Here is a 17,619-nt window from a genome sequence, read left to right as displayed (position 1 = left end):
GTCCCATCGAAACCTATCGATGTAATGTGTGAGCCAGACAAGGGTGCCCTTGGAATCAGTCGTTTCGATAACACACTACGTGTCGCCCCAGTGTCTACCAAAAATGGAGACTCTGTACCCAGGACCTTAGCGGTGACATAAGGACCTTGCTGGTCAACACAGAGCTCGACTGGATCCCTCCCTTGCCCCTGGCAGTCCTATGCAAAATCGGGGGCATTCTCACCGTCGGATAGTTGATATTGGTTCTGTCGGGGGCGGTCAAATGTGTTCAATCTCCCTGATCTGTCATTGTTGGTGTCGTTTGTGTGCCCTCGTCCTTGTCCTCTATTTCTCGGACCACCCGCCCCATCCCTGGGGTCCCTATTTCTGTTCATCTCTAGCAGAACCGGACACTGGGATTTCCAATAGCCGAATCCTTTGCAGAAGGCGCATTGGTCATCGCTAATGTCTCCACGTCCAGTGTGGGGTGTTGGGGTGTGATCTTTAGGAGGTGGATTTCTGGGGGTGGTCGATTGGTAGTTCCCCCTTTGGGGTTCCCGTCCGACCGCTATACCTTGTATCTGGGCTATCATTACCCTTTCTTTCAAATCTTTCTTCTTTTTCTCGGATGCCCTATCATTCTCATTTTTCTGGTGCTCGTAATACTGAGCCATCTGAAGGATAGCTGCGGGTTTGGAGGCCCCCCAACTACTCCCACTCGTCTGCAGTTTTTGGGAGACCTCCTGTGACAGGCCCTTCACATAGTTTTGTACAAACAGGTGTTGTCCGGTTGCGGTGGTCATGTCTTGGCCACTGTAGTCGGAGAACACTGTCTCGAATTGGGAGAAGTACTCTGATACATCTTCCTGGGGTTTCTGGCGACAGGCCGTGACTATCGACCAATCTACTTTTTTCTCTGGGATCAGTGTCTTTAACTTCCGAACTAATTTGTCTGGGAGTTCTAGTATGTCTTTTACTGGTTTCCTTCCAGGCTCTCGCTGTCTATCTAGTTCACTGAGTTGCTCCCAGGTGTGCCCGAACAGATCTGTGTGGTCAGCCTTCCGGATTTGCTTCCACACATCAGCAGGCAGGCATAACCCGAAAAACAAGTCAATGTCCGCTAAAGTCATTATCGTTGAACCCAGGGCTGTGTTCATCTCGGTATAGAACGCTGTTGGGTTCTTTCTTAAATCGGGCAGAGTTTGTCTAAAAGTTAGGATATCTTGTCGGTCCCATGGTTGGTAAACCCAATTGTACACAACCCACCCTTTTGCATCTGCGTGATTAATATCATCGTTTGTTCCCAGACCGCGTGGCGGAATCCAGTATGGAGCCGCTTCTCTGATGGACATCATAGTGTTGGCTACTTCTACTGAGGTCGTTTCAGGGACTGTAACCTTGGCTTCTGGTTTTTGTTCCGTGAGGTGGCGGAAGACCTCAAGCGTCTGCATGAAGAGCTCCGTCGCCTCACATTCAGTCCCATCTCCGACATCAATCTTCCTATACAGTGTGGTCAGTTTAGCGGGCCCTTACTTTGATACCCATCTTCATATGCGTTCAGGGTGTGGTAGCTGAATCGCAAAATGAAATGCCGTCTGTGGCTGTCGGCATGCGAGTTATACATGTTCATTGTGTACTCTTCGCTCTCCCTTCGTTCCACTAGTGTCTTTGCTATTTTGTCAATCCCATCCCGTTCATCTTTGCTTAATCTGTTTGGTCTGGCTGGTGGGTGCTCGCTAGCCTCGGGGGCATCTGTCGGTGCTGCTAAGGTGGCTGGTGCGGAGGCCGTGAGGGCTGGTGCGCTAGCGCTAAGGCCGTTCTCGCTCGTACTCTGGGCCTGCAGGTGTTGTTGACAGGGAGCATATGGAGGGGGCATGTAGATGATTGGGGGACCTAGCAGTAACTCATCGTTCGTCCGCTGTTTGGAGGGCAATTCAGGGTAGAGCGCAGAGGGGGTCCTAACAGGGCATTGACCTGTCGACCCTGATTCTTGGTTTTGTGCAGCTTCTTTTCTTTCTTTTATTTCTTCTTCTAGTTGCTTAGCGGCTAGGTGGGCTGCCTTTCGTAATTCTTTCCCTATTTTTGCTTCTTCTCTTTTCTTTCGTTGTTCCGTTTCTTTGCGCCACATGCCAATACTATCGAGCATAGTGGGCGTGGTCTTATTTTTCTGGAGCGCTATTTCCAATGTTTTTATTTTATTTTCATCAAAGGAACCTATCAGTGGCCACTGACTTTCGGGGTTCTTCTTTGTATATTTATGCCATAGCTTAGTGTAAGCTATAGCAACTAGTCCATGCTTGGTGAACATGTCCTTATTAGGGGTGCCTTCCAGTGGGGCTGGATGGTTCATCTCTAATAAGCGGTCCGGGCTGTACAGGCTACCAATCAGTGGGGAGAAGATAGGCATGACGGGTTACAACGGGGACAAAGGTCTGCACTACCTATCTTATCACGGCGGACAAAGACTAGACAGAATATTTCTATTCTACGTTGTTTGTAGGCCGTGAATACCTCAAAAGAACCAATACCGAACACTTAATGTACGGTCAATCAAACAATCAATGGGGAGAATAAGTGGGTACGACGTGTTAAAGTTTTGCGTTACCCACTCTTTCTCTACCTGCAAAGAGAGACCTTGTTCTTCCCTGTTTGCAGACAGAGAATCTCCAGACAACAATCCACGAACGACAGTTCGGGAAAACAGTGGGGGAGGAAGATAGGCACGACGGATTACAATGGGGACAAAAGTCTGCGTTACCTATCCTTCACTGTTTGCAAAGAGAGAGCCTGTTGTTTTCTCCGTTTGCAGACGGTGAATCTCCAGAGGGATCAACAAAGCGTAATACTAGTATTATCCAAATCAAACAATCATTTCTCAATTTGTCGTGTTTACACGACCTTACCCGGACCGCATGGACGGTTTCCTGTTTTCCGAATCCAGCGCCCGATCGTCCTCTCTTCTTCGTGATGTTCGTGGCACTCCTGATGGTTCCCAGTCAGGACCGTAGATCACTCGAGAGAGGTCTGTTCGGAACTAGTGAAGGTCGGATGATCGGCTGTCAGACGAGGGTCTATCGGACACGAGCTCTCCCGATCGTTGCAGCCGTTCACTCTGTCGTCGGGACCTCTCCCACTGGATCCACGTGTCGCTGATGGGCCCCACGCTTTGGGACGCGAATTGTGGAAAAAGGTAGGGCTATGACCTTTTTCAAGATTTGCCCGGCGCTAACCGCCTTTGTACCATTCAAATTACCAAGCAATGAGGCAGGCGCCGGAGACCAGAAGGCAGGAAACAGAAGTTTTATTCCGACGGAGCAGAACACATCAGATCAGACAACAAGGTATTGTCTCGAGGTGCTCTAACAGCCTCTCTGAGGCCTGGCCTCTTATACCCTGGTTTATGACATGTGAGCATTCTTTATTGCATAAAAGACTCTTTAAACTTATGAAATGACGTCCCCATAATCCTTGTGTCAAGCCCACCCCCACATACATCCACAATAGAGGTCCTCACCCTGTTGATAACAGGAGGGGGCTATCACACGGCTGAGTGTTCCGCCGATTCTTAGGATGTGTGCGCCTGATTGTATCCCATGGGGTGGGGAGGCCATGATCAACAGTGTGTCCTTTGAAGAGGGGCGACTCCATACAATGAGGGGCAGTAAATGATATCTCCCGGCTTAGGCGATGGCCTCGGACCTGTGTGGACAGTCGGACACGGGGGAAGGGGTCATCAAAGGAGTGGTATTCATGCCGCGTGGACAATCGAGCGCGGAGGGAAGGTTTATCAACAGAGGGGCATTCATGGAAGGAGAGGAGGTGCTGGTCAGGCGCAGGCGTGACTCCCAAGGACAGGGTCATGCAGAAGGGTTATGCTCATGAGAGGGAGGGAGGGGGAGCCAGGGTGCGCGGAGGATGCTTGCTGGGTCAGAGGGGCGCGCTGGCGATCGATCGTGGACAGGGAGACCATGATACCTAAAATGGCTGTCGTGCACGTTGTACGTGGGTGACAAGCTGGCACAGATGATGTTCAGCTCGTAAACTAAAATTCCACAGTAATGGTTGACATTGTTCAGCATTCCGTCCATCAATTGTTCTTTTTCCATTCTAATACGGTGGCAAAGATTCATTGACTCAAAGAAGCATGGACATTGGAAGTTTGCTTTGTAAGTTTGAAGTGGAGCTACTTATATTTTTTTTATGAGATTTCAGCGCTCGCAGGTCTGAACAGTATCCCTCTTGAGGAAGCCTGTGGGATATACACATATGAAGTGCACCAACCCTCATATAAAGACAATGCATCCACATTACCCAAGATACAGGACACATCACCCAAGGCAAATTACCATGGCTGCTGATTCTGACTAGAATGGAACAACTAACCACCCACTGATATGATTGAATGACCTTTCTACGGACAGCGAGTTGGTATGAAGATGAAATGCTATTCCGAAAAAGACACACTGAGTCAAAATGTAATACCTGTTACTTGCCATTTCTGCAACTGCAGTTAAATTACATTAGGGCTTATGTTGGTGCTATGCAAAACTTTTAAGTAAATAACTAAATAGAAATAATAAATGCAGTATAAGGTAGTTTAAATATGAAGTTTCTGTGAGTAGTCATGCCACTCGGCCATGGGCTCCCTCTGATATATTTCTGCATATACTGTTACTGGGACTAGGTATGCAGTATTAGCTCAGCAAGGTGCAAGAAGAATGCAGTCAAAATCTGAGGTTTTATGTATAATAAAGTGAGATAGCAAATATGTGCGAACTATTTTTTTTTAAATGTTATATATTATACATGTACATGCTATATTTAACCAGACTATTGAATTGCAAGTAATGTTCCAGAAACACGTTTAATGTGATGAGTCCACTTTTGAATTATGATGACAATTTTGGATTGTCTTACAACATTATGGATGCTTGAATGGGTTACATCTGCTAAGCATTTGGTATGCCATTGGCATTCTTTTCGTGGAAATAATTTCAGAGGTATGCAGCAAAAGGCTTTGGTCTATGAATACCTACAAAAAGTACTGCAGAATGAAACTTGTAATAAGTCAGCCCTTTCTTATTCGAACAAGTAGAACAACATATCAGCTATATGAGTGTGCTTGAGCATGAAAACTGCAAATCTATAAAAATAAAAATAAATTAGTTGGGCTGCTCCTTTCTTATGAAGTTTAGATCAGATATTGTTTGTCTTGCTTACAAGCATAATTATAAAGACAGAAACCAGAACTTCCGGTCAAGCCACCCAAAAATTCTATCTTTTGATAATTCAATTACGATCAATTACCTTACAAGCATAAAATTAGCTGTTGAAAGAATGTAACATGGTGAGAAGTGAGAGTGCTTGAAGCAGAATGGAAACGTTTTTCACCCTACTTGTGGGATGTACAATCTGCATTGCATAGAAATGGCTAGACTCAAAGCCTCCCAGTGAAATCTCGACATTTAGGGGTCTATTACGACCATCATTTCGGAAAATGGAACCCCCACTATGTGTGTGGCGGTCCCACAAATCCAATTAGGATGCACCCGCCACACTGGCGGGCACATCCCGCATTTTTAACATTGCGGTGGGCAGTGCTTTCAACAGCACCCTCCGCAATGTTAAAAAGGCATTTGTGCATTTGCATGCAAATGCAGGGGGGTACCTATGCACCCCCAACACCCTGGGAGCCCGCAACAGGCCCCCACATGCAGACTCTGCATGCCTTTCCATGGCGGCAGTGCCGCCATGGATAGGCACATCACCGCCTGCATCTTGATATGGATGGCGGTGTCTTGCAGACACCGCCACCATATCATTTCCCTTTTCCACCCGGTCTACTGTTTGACTGGCGGAAAACCGGCGGACGATCTTTCCATCCACCGGGGTCCCCTCCGCCAATCTAATATGATGGGGGTAAATGAGATGTGGCGGTGAATAATGACGGGCGAATCGCCGCCATCATACTGGCGGTGGCGATCCTCCCACCATTATAATAGACCCCTTAGCCTGTTTTAATATCAATAATGTCCCATAACAAAGTAAGTGAATAGCTGCACGAAATAGCAGCGGTGAATAATGACGGGCTGATCACCACCGTCATACTGGCGGTGGCGATCCTCCCACCATTATGATAGACCCCTTAGCCTCTTTTATTAACAATAATGTCCCATAACAAAGTAAGGGAATAGCTGCACGAAACAGGGGAAATGTCTCTCACAGGATCCTCTCTGGATCCTCTAGAAGCAGACATTGGCATTGTGAACTTATGATTGCGTGACATTCAATTAATTTTATTTATTTATTGGCTTGTATATGTAATTTTACATTTAAATCTGTTCTTCCGAAATCTTCTAAGAAATGCAGTTTGCCCAACTCTCACAGAATAAAAAAATAAAATAGTGCAAAAATAGTAAATAAAATTGGAGATGCTTTCCGTAATAGATTTTCAAGTGACATAGTGATGCTCAAGTTTTTCATGATGTCCCTGTGAACCGCCAGATGGAAAATATAATTTTTTGTTGGCACCTACTCATCTGCAACATTATGTTATGAAAATCTCGCCCATGTCCCTTCCTTCAACCTATGGTGATCACAACCTGTGCTCTGTGTGAGGAGCAATAACCCATGCCACACAATCTGCCTATTACACTTGAAATAGTAACGGAAAGATCCACACTTGTAACCCAATAACACTGCTTAGAATCAGGCCCGCAATAGCTTGGGCTTGTTCTGGGCTTTGCTTCTGTGCTTCCCTACCAATCATCAGAGGATTTACCGGTTGCTGAATATGGTTTAACAGGGCTATAATAATAATAATAATAATAATCCACATTTGTAAAGCGCAAATCATCACCTGTTAGGGTCTCTAGGCGCTGGGGGCCGTCGGGAAGATTAAGCAAGCTATTGCCCAGAGTCACATGGTGCTGGGCTAATCTGCCGCCAGCCCCGGGATCTAACTGTGATCCCCAGATTCCGGAGTCAGTCACCCTGGCCGCGGTGCCACACCTCTCCCTCATACCCATTAAAGGTTTTCCTTCAGGTGGAGAAGTGCAATCGAATGTTAGGTTCCTTGCACAATGGCAGAGCTGAAGTTCTTATGATTGTATAATGGACTCATCTACTGTGAAGTCAACGGAGTGCTGATTATTTCATCTACATTTGTCTTTGGATTTTGGGCTGGGGATTAGGATTGTAAAGCAGTGTTTCCAATTAGGCTTTGAGTCTCTAGCATTGGCCTCCTGCAAAGGGTGGAGGGACAGAGTCCTTGGCAAGGGGCACAACGTTTTTATTTTTCCAGAAACAATCCATAATGTGTGAGAAGGTCTGTACAGGCTTACACAACACTATTCCACTTTTTGAATTTAGCCACACAGAAAATTAAGCACCATAAATGTGACAATATCCTAAATGTAAAAATGGATGAATGTAACAACTCTGGGCCTGATTATGATGCCGGCGCAGGTCCGCCCACCCCATTACGATGGCACGCGGATGGTGGGTGGGTGGAGAGACCGTTCGCCATGCATTAAACTGCCTCAAGGAGCCAATTGGACTGTCGGTCCCTTGCCCCCCTAAAAATCCCTGCACCATGTGGCAAGCACTGTATAGTTCCTGCCACATAGTGCAGGGATGTTTACAACATGCCTCTTTGCAGTGAGACTTGTGCTGTAGCCCTTTTTCGGGCCGCAGCACACGCCTCAATGCTGCAAGGCATGTTTCTGACTGCCTCCACAGCGGTAGGATTGTAATTTGCTTGGCAGGATGTCGGCCGGTCCCGTTCCCGACAGGAAGGCAGTCGACCGCTCGTCCAACCGCCATCATAAGCAGGCCCTTTGTAGTCTTACTCTTCAAATTTTCTTTTTGAATATTGACACTAATAAGTTTATCTTTTCAGTAAAATGCTTAATTTGAGCTTGTGGGGTGCACCAGCACTCATTTTTGCTCCCATTTCACTTATTTTTCCACATCGTATATTTCAGAAAAAGGTATTCAGACAAAATATTGAAACAAAAAATAGCATGTCCCTAATATCATGATATGGAAATATCATCTGGAAGAGTATCGTTGTTAAGAATATCGACTTAAGATAAGTTATATTGATTTTCAAAATATCAAAGTTATGAATATCTTTTACAAAAATATATTTGTTAATAATATCGTTTTTTAATGATTTTTATGTATTTTAGAATAGAATTTAAATATATATTTTGTACATTTTTTGTAAAATTATTGTTTATGTTTTTTAACATAGTTGTAAATTATTTTATAGTTATTCAATTAAATGTAATACATTTTTGTGATTTTCCAGCACCATCGCCAGCTGTGGGTTTATAGGGTTACAGGTTGGGAAGTAAACATAATTATAATTCTTTTTTATTAGTTTTGAATTAATATGAATGATTACATTGATAATTAATTATGTTTATTGTGTAATTAATTTTTTTTACAGTTACATTTTAGATGTGGGTTGTGAGTTTATAGGGTTGCACGGTGGGAAGTCATTAAAATATAATTAATTATTAATAATTTTTAATGAATGTTAATTTAATTAACAATTAATGTATTAATTGTGCAATTAATTCTTTTTAAGTTAAATTGTTGATGTGGGCAGTGACTTTTGTAGGGGTATAGGGTGGGAAGTACATTAATTTTAGTTTAAGTAACAATTAATTTTTAATTGATGTAAATTACTTAATTGACAATTAACTAAGTTAATTATGTGAATAATTTTTTGTTATGTTACAATTTAGGAGCGGGTTTTGGGATTCTAGGGCTATAGGGTGGGTTAAAACTAAATTAGAATGATTAAATAATTCATTTTTTGTAAAACATTCATTTTTAAATAATATTTTTTTTTAAATGAAACATAACTATGGAAATTGTGTAATATATGAACTGTTTTTTTGGGTTTGTGTTATTCTTGTATGTGTAAAGGGTGTGTAGGAAACTAATTATACTATATCTAAATGATAAATAATGATGAAAAATATGCAAATACATTATTTATTAAATTATATATTAGGTGTCAGTTGTTGAATTTGTAGGAGTAAATGGGAAGTTAATTAAATATTAATGATTCATTATTACTTAATTATTAATGATACATTTTTAATCGAGAGTTCATTATGAAAATTATGGAAATACTTTTTAAATTGATATATTTAATGTATGTTCATTTATTTGTATGGATAAAGGGTGGGGTGGTAATTTACTAGAATTATTTTATGAATAAATAATTATTAATAATATTTTAACTAATATTAAAATATTTAACATGTGTACTTAAAAATATTTAAATAAAGGCTTTTAGATATGTGTTATGCACTTTGTTGAAGTATAGGGTAGAAAGTTACTTAAGTATTAACAACTTTAAATATAGTTAATTTATTTTTAATTATGAAATTTATTATTTTTTGTGTTGTGTTTTGTTTTTAAATTTGAATAATTTTGTATTTATCTGTTGTTACTATGTTCAGAATATAGTTTTTATAATAATATTGGTGCACATTTATGATATGTATTTAATAATGTAATATGTATTTATTTTACTTATTTATATATATTTATATTTTTAAAATGTTTCTTTTATTGTTTACTATGTTTTTGAAAATATTTTATTATGTGAATTAGTTTGTTTCTAATGTTTTTAATGTTGCACTGACTGGAGTGGGAATCGTCAATGTTACCCCTCCACAATCCAGCACTTTCCCTACTGTTGTATTGGTTTGAGTAGGAATAGTACATTTTACCCCTCCACAATCCAAACTTTCCCTACTGTTGCACTGACTGGAGTGGGAATAATACATTTTGCCCCTTCACAATCAAGCACTTTCCCTTCTCTTGCATTGACTTCAGTAGGAATAGTAAATTTTACTCTTCCGCAATCCACCACTTTCCTAACTCTTGCATTGGCTTGAGTGGGAATAGTAAGTTTCAACCTTTCCATAATCCAGCACTTTCCCTATTGTTGCACTTAGTGGAATAATTTATTATATTTTATTATGTAAATTAGTTTGTTTCTATTGTTTTTAATGTTGCACTGACTGGAGTGGGAATCGTAAATGTTACCCCTCTGCAATCCAACACCAGTAGCAGTTACTGGAGGGAGTTCTGCGGGGCGGTGAGGCGGGGCGGGCGAGGGCCAGGGTGGGGGGTAGTAAACTCTGTCATACGCCCGAACGGAGGTAAGTACATAAATAAATAAATAAATAAATAAATAAAACTAATTACATTGCGCACTCTGCATCGTCATTTGTCATTGCAGCATGCGCAATGTAATTTGTTTTGTTAATTTATTTATGTACTTACCTCCGTTCGGCTGTGTGCTGGAGTTTACTACATCCCACCCTGTCCCTCCCCTGCCCCATCACCCTGCAGCACTCCCTCAAGGAGCCGCTACTTTCCAACACTTTCCTTATTGTTGTAGTGACTGCAGTGGGAATAGTATATTTTACCCCTTCACAATCCAACACTTTCCCTACTGTTGCACTGACTATATTGGAGATAATAAAATGTACCATCCCGTAATTTAAGAATTACTCTACTGTTACACTGCATGAAGTAGGAATAGTAAACGTTACCCCTGTGTAATGTAACCGTTTTCCTACAGTTATGAAATTGAAATATAAATTAAAATTATTAGGTTATTAAAACTTTTTAAATTAGATATACGGAAATATCTATATATGTGGTTCACTTTAACTAAATAAGTATTTGATTCGTTTAAAGAAAAATTAAATACATTTTATTTTTATTATATTAATGTTATTGTTGGACTTGGCCCGCAGGGCAGGTTCACCCCTAGACTTTTTGCCTTATTTGTGACCCTGTGTTAGTGATTTTTGGGTCTCTGCGCACTTTCCCCTGAGTCCCAGAGTGAAAGTGCGTGCGTGTAGTATGGCTGGCCTGCCCTCCCATAGGAATGCATGGGGAATGTGTGTGTCCCTGGTAGTTCCTGATGCGTGGGGAGTGCAGGCTCGAGTTTGGTATGCCTGAACTCGTGAGAGCGAATGCTGCAAGATGGTGTCTGCGGCATGTGTGTGTCTAGTTGGGAAGTGCTACTTCTGGACATTGAGATATGTGTGCAGTGAGGGTGCTGGAGCGTGATTGGCTGGAGCTGGCTGGCATGCCAGGCTCCAGGAAGTCTGGATGGGTCTGCCCGGTGGTGAGTGGGAGATTAGCATGAGTGATGTGTGGGAGGAGTGTACCTGGGTCCTGGATGGGCTGGGTTTTCCCCACACAATGCTGGCTCCGCCCCCCTGTGGTGTGTCTAATGACCCTAGCCTCCCCAGTGAAAGGAATGGGTGGTTGGGCCATCAAGAGTGCTCCAGAACCAGCTGCGACTGGTTTTCCCCCCACCCTGCACATTGTAACAAAGGATTTGTTGGTATAAGAAGGGGCTGTGTCCCCTTAGAAAATGTTCTTTCCTGATCCTACTTGAGGGGGCTGCTGCTGCTGGGGCCAGGAGGAACCGCCACTTGGACTGCCTCCCTGCCTGGAGGGCCAGTGAGCTGGCCCCTGGCCCAGCCTTGTCCCCCCTGCCTGCCCTAAGGACCTTTTGCTGGACTTCTGGGCTTCCAGACGCCTGGAAGCGCTTGATTCCTCCTGCAGCGCTGAGAGCGCTTTATTGTTGCCGATCGCGTTTCTCCGCCCCGCATTTTGCGTGGGGAAAGCAGGGGCCGCCCTGTGTGTTGTCGCCGGTTCGCGGCTGCCCTCGCCGCACCTGTGGCTATGGTTATTGCCCTTTTTGGGCTGTGCCCCTTTATTGGAATTTGCGAGTGCCACCTCGCTTCTTAAGTTAATTGGAGGCCGGTGCCCACCCGGCATTGCCCCGTGTTTCACCGCCGCAGCCCGGAGTGCTCGGAAAACGTTGCCGGGCCGCTGCCAATTGCGACCCGGAAGTGCCCGCCTCCCTGCTCGGGGCCGCGCTGCCATTGGCGGACACCCGAGGCAGGAAGCCAGGCAAGTTGCAGCGTGACGGGGCCAGGCGGAGAAGCAGGAAGCAGCCTGCACGTCCTACCGAGGCTCCCGAGTGAGAGGAGAGCCCCGGACCTCTGCCAAACCGCCGGTGAAGAGGAGCCTGGACCAGCGGGAGAGACCCGCCGCCGCTGCAAACCCGGTGAGGGCAGGTGCCTGCAGGGGAGGGGGGTGCGTCGGGACACATTGCCGGTGTCCGCCCCGCCCCCTCTCTGTAGCGCGACCTCGCGCCGGTAGATGTTAAGAGCCCAGAGAGGCTCGGGGGCATTGTGTGGTGAAGAGCCCAGAGAGGCTCCAACGACCAGCGCAGTTATTGTTTGGCGAGCCAGAGAGGCTCGCGAGCCCATTTACTAAGAGCCCAGAGAGGCTCTGAGGGGCATTTCGTCCGTGAGCCTGCAAGGCTCTTGAGGGGCATTTGTCTTTACCCCGGGTCCCCAGAGAGGGGGACCCCACAGCCCAGCGAGGCTGCATCTGTTCAGTGCTGGAGCCCCGAGAGGCTCAGCCGCCCCCCCTTACTGGTGAGAGAGCCTAAGAGAGGCTCACCAGTGCCACAAGTGGTGGTTCCTTGAGCCCAGAGAGGCTCCAACTCTGTGCTAACTTTCCCTGCTCCAGTTGTCCAGCACTTAGTGGACAACTGCCACGTTTAGGCCCTGACATTGGGACACCGGGACAGTCACAGGTGGTGACTTGTGAGTATGGGGTAATGGTTATTGATTCTGCACCTCTGAATGTATTGATTATGCGTCATGTGCCTTTACACCTCTGAATGTTGATACATCATGTGTCTTATCCTTGCACCCCTATAGGTATTGTGACATGTAGGTGGTTGTTTTCTCCCTAGTACAGGTGGTGCTAGAGAGGTCCTGTTACCAGTGATTACTGGTGGTATGCTCTACTGTTATATTTTTGTGCTACAGTCATTATTTCTAAAAGTGCTGATACCCTTGACAGTGGTCCAGGTGGCCCTGTCCTGTACAAATATCCCTTGTAAATTCCGCCCGTGCCTGTTGGCACCGTGTAATAAGATGTGTGTTTTATCTGATGTATATTTTTATAATACAAAGGCTATTTTTACATAACCTTGTGTGGAGTGTTTTCTTTGTGGTGGGCCTTGGGTGTTGTTGCTGGGGTGCATGCGCAAATACTTAACTTACATCGCCTCCAAGTTTAGCCTTGACTGCTCGCGCCACGTTACCTAGAGGGCGAGTAGGGGTTGCCTTGGTGTGTAACTCCCTTGCCCTGACACTTAGAAGTGGCGATCCCTGACTGACCTCGACGCGAGTCTTGGCCGGCCAGGGTCCCGGTTCTAACATTGGCGGCAAGCGGTGAGGATAGGAATTTGTGTTTGCGTTGTACCACAGTAGCAACTGGCCACTACAAAGCTCTGCATTTTAGATGACCACATTTTTGGGGATTATTGTGTTTTTGGTGAAGTTCCATTATTGCTTCTCCTGAAGAGTGTCATTTGATAATTGTGTTCAGTACATTTGTCCCCCGCCCTGCTTCCAGAGTTTGGTACCTGTGTCACATGTGGTCAGGTTGAGAAGTCAGGGGTGGTAGAAACTGCCTTACCGATCCGAGGGGAGGGTGTGTGTGGATGAATGGTGTGTTTTCCTGGACGCATGAGTGAGTTCTTTTTTTTAAGGAGAGTGGAAGTTTTGGAATTGTGTACTTTTACTTCAGATTGCTAGTTCCCTTGTGTTGCACGTGTCTGTGAGCATCCTGTCAAGATGGAATCTCCTTTTAACCTGTGTGGCCTGTCTAAGTACAGTGTGCATGAGTTGGTACGGTTATGTAAGGAGAGAGACATCCCAGTGAGTGAGTCAGACACCCAGTCCAAGCTTAGGGATAACATGATCCTGTGGCAGAAGAGTGACTGGGAGCGTGAGCACAGTGAGAGGGAGAGGGCCCGGACCGCACACCATGAGGGTGGTGGGTCTGAGGGGAGCCCTGAAGAGTCTTATGTGGAGAGTGAGTTTGACAGTGGATGGGCGCCAGCAGAGAGCGAGTACCCCCTAGATAGGGAGTCCCTTGCTGGGTCCCGTGTCAGAGGTAGCCCCCCATCCCTTTCCCTGTCCCCAGAAGAGTGGGTGGATAGGAGAGAAGAGAGGGAGCACCAGCTGGCCATGGAGAAGCTCAGGTTAGAGTATGCCTGGAAGATGGCGCAGCTGGGTGTGAGTGAGCGGATTGCAGAGGCTGAGAGGGCCTTGGCCAGGGAGAAGATAGCCCTAGAGTGTAGGTTATCCCCTGCCCGCAGTCTTAATTTTCTGGATCCCCCAGGGAGGATGGAGTCCAGTGGTGGCAGCTATGTAGAACCCAGTGCGAGCAGTCCCACTCCCAGTTCCCCCAGTCTGGTACCTGTTTCCCCAGAGGAGGAGTTAAGGTTGAAATTCAGGGGCAGTAGGAAGCTGCCTCACCAGTCGTGGGAGGAGTTTGAGGATGAATGTTGTGGGACACTGTTTGATTGGGTAAAGGTTAACACGAGAGATGATTTTGATGTCTTGTTTGATCTGATTGTCAAGGAGCACCTGCTCAGTTGTTGTTCTCCAGGGTTGCGCACACACCTGTTGGGGTGTGGATTGTCTGAGGCATGTGAGCTTGCAGATGAAGCGGACCGCTGGGAGAGTGCGAGAGGTTCTGTACAGTCATTAGAGAGTGAGTCCAACAGCAGTGGTACAGGGAGCTTCCAGCCCAGCGTGGTGGAAGAGGCTCAGTGTAGCCCAGCTAGGTCCCAGTATAGTGAGAAGGGTGAAGGGGCTGACTGCCTGGCTCAGTGGAGCAGGAGTCAGGGGGTGGCTGAGAGCACCCCGAGGCCCGAAGCCCTGTCTCAGAACTTGGGTGGTTTCTTGAGGGAACACCAGGTTGGGGACCTAGGCTGTCCTGTTAGTACACTTGAGGAGGATCTCCTAGTGTCTAGGGAACCTGGAGTGTCTGTAACCAGAACTCCAGGGGTTCCAGTGTCCGGCAGTGTCGCTCCAGTTGGGAGGGCACAGAAGTCCGAAGCGAGGAGTGATTGGGGGACGAGTTTCCCAGTGGATGCACCAGTGGACCAGAGACTAGCCAGTTGGGCTAGGTCTTGGGTGGACCCGGGTGGCGCCACTTCTGGTCTGGGGGATCTTTGCGCCCTGTCAGGTGGACAGGAGGCGGGAGATCTGCGCCAGACAGACCGTCACATGACACATGGGTCATGTGTCAGCCTCAGGGGGATTGCGTGTGAGTCCCCAGAAATCCTGGAGTGCCAGGCAATTATTCCACCAAAGGTTTTAGACCGGAGGTTGGGAGGCCAGGTGCAGGTTCGGCCTGACCTGAAGGGTAGGACGACTGTAAGCAGTGTCCTGACCGGTTCTTCCAGGGGAACTTCTCCAGTTGGGAGAGGGCAGACCTCTGGAAGGGGGTGCAGAGGGTGGGAAAGCCCACCTCTGACCCCGGCGCAACCTGAGGGGTTAAACCCTGGGTTGGAGTGGCGTTGTAAGGGTACCCCTCGCAGGAGGAGGAGGAACCCTGGAAGACGAGGTAAGGGGAGGAGAGCCTTCCCTGAGACTCCTGGTCCGCCTGAGGTTGTAGACCAAAGGCTGGTGAACCAGTGGCAGTCCAGTCCTGTCTTGCAGACAGGGAGAGTGGAGAATGGACACTATGTGCCAGGGGTTACTACCCCCCGCTCTGCGAATTGGCAAGGACCGGTGGCACCTGGGTGGCCCAGGGCCGGGTCCTGGCCGTGGACAGCTGAGGAGTACCAGTGGGGTAGCCCAGTTGGTCCTTACAGGAGCTTTAGAATGAACCCTAGGGGTTCACCGTGGCATAGAACAGGAGAGTGTCCCGGCAGTGGCGGGCCTGCGTCCGTGTTCTATCGCCCCAAGCAGGGAAGTCCATCACGGTGGTGATTGTTCTCCCCTGCGTTTTGGCTGGAAGGGGGTTGTGTTGGACTTGGCCCGCAGGGCAGGTTCACCCCTAGACTTTTTGCCTTATTTGTGACCCTGTGTTAGTGATTTTTGGGTCTCTGCGCACTTTCCCCTGAGTCCCAGAGTGAAAGTGCGTGCGTGTAGTATGGCTGGCCTGCCCTCCCATAGGAATGCATGGGGAATGTGTGTGTCCCTGGTAGTTCCTGATGCGTGGGGAGTGCAGGCTCGAGTTTGGTATGCCTGAACTCGTGAGAGCGAATGCTGCAAGATGGTGTCTGCGGCATGTGTGTGTCTAGTTGGGAAGTGCTACTTCTGGACATTGAGATATGTGTGCAGTGAGGGTGCTGGAGCGTGATTGGCTGGAGCTGGCTGTCATGCCAGGCTCCAGGAAGTCTGGATGGGTCTGCCCGGTGGTGAGTGGGAGATTAGCATGAGTGATGTGTGGGAGGAGTGTACCTGGGTCCTGGATGGGCTGGGTTTTCCCCACACAATGCTGGCTCCGCCCCCCTGTGGTGTGTCTAATGACCCTAGCCTCCCCAGTGAAAGGAATGGGTGGTTGGGCCATCAAGAGTGCTCCAGAACCAGCTGCGACTGGTTTTCCCCCCACCCTGCACATTGTAACAAAGGATTTGTTGGTATAAGAAGGGGCTGTGTCCCCTTAGAAAATGTTCTTTCCTGATCCTACTTGAGGGGGCTGCTGCTGCTGGGGCCAGGAGGAACCGCCACTTGGACTGCCTCCCTGCCTGGAGGGCCAGTGAGCTGGCCCCTGGCCCAGCCTTGTCCCCCCTGCCTGCCCTAAGGACCTTTTGCTGGACTTCTGGGCTTCCAGACGCCTGGAAGCGCTTGATTCCTCCTGCAGCGCTGAGAGCGCTTTATTGTTGCCGATCGCGTTTCTCCGCCCCGCATTTTGCGTGGGGAAAGCAGGGGCCGCCCTGTGTGTTGTCGCCGGTTCGCGGCTGCCCTCGCCGCACCTGTGGCTATGGTTATTGCCCTTTTTGGGCTGTGCCCCTTTATTGGAATTTGCGAGTGCCACCTCGCTTCTTAAGTTAATTGGAGGCCGGTGCCCACCCGGCATTGCCCCGTGTTTCACCGCCGCAGCCCGGAGTGCTCGGAAAACGTTGCCGGGCCGCTGCCAATTGCGACCCGGAAGTGCCCGCCTCCCTGCTCGGGGCCGCGCTGCCATTGGCGGACACCCGAGGCAGGAAGCCAGGCAAGTTGCAGCGTGACGGGGCCAGGCGGAGAAGCAGGAAGCAGCCTGCACGTCCTACCGAGGCTCCCGAGTGAGAGGAGAGCCCCGGACCTCTGCCAAACCGCCGGTGAAGAGGAGCCTGGACCAGCGGGAGAGACCCGCCGCCGCTGCAAACCCGGTGAGGGCAGGTGCCTGCAGGGGAGGGGGGGAGCGTCGGGACACATTGCCGGTGTCCGCCCCGCCCCCTCTCTGTAGCGCGACCTCGCGCCGGTAGATGTTAAGAGCCCAGAGAGGCTCGGGGGCATTGTGTGGTGAAGAGCCCAGAGAGGCTCCAACGACCAGCGCAGTTATTGTTTGGCGAGCCAGAGAGGCTCGCGAGCCCATTTACTAAGAGCCCAGAGAGGCTCTGAGGGGCATTTCGTCCGTGAGCCTGCGAGGCTCTTGAGGGGCATTTGTCTTTACCCCGGGTCCCCAGAGAGGGGGACCCCACAGCCCAGCGAGGCTGCATCTGTTCAGTGCTGGAGCCCCGAGAGGCTCAGCCGCCCCCCCTTACTGGTGAGAGAGCCTAAG

This window comes from Lissotriton vulgaris, chromosome 11 (genome assembly GCF_964263255.1).
Source record: "Lissotriton vulgaris chromosome 11, aLisVul1.2, whole genome shotgun sequence".
Taxonomy (NCBI): domain Eukaryota; kingdom Metazoa; phylum Chordata; class Amphibia; order Caudata; family Salamandridae; genus Lissotriton; species Lissotriton vulgaris.
The sequence above is the reverse complement of the archived record's forward strand: the minus strand, read 5'-3'. Positions refer to the sequence as shown.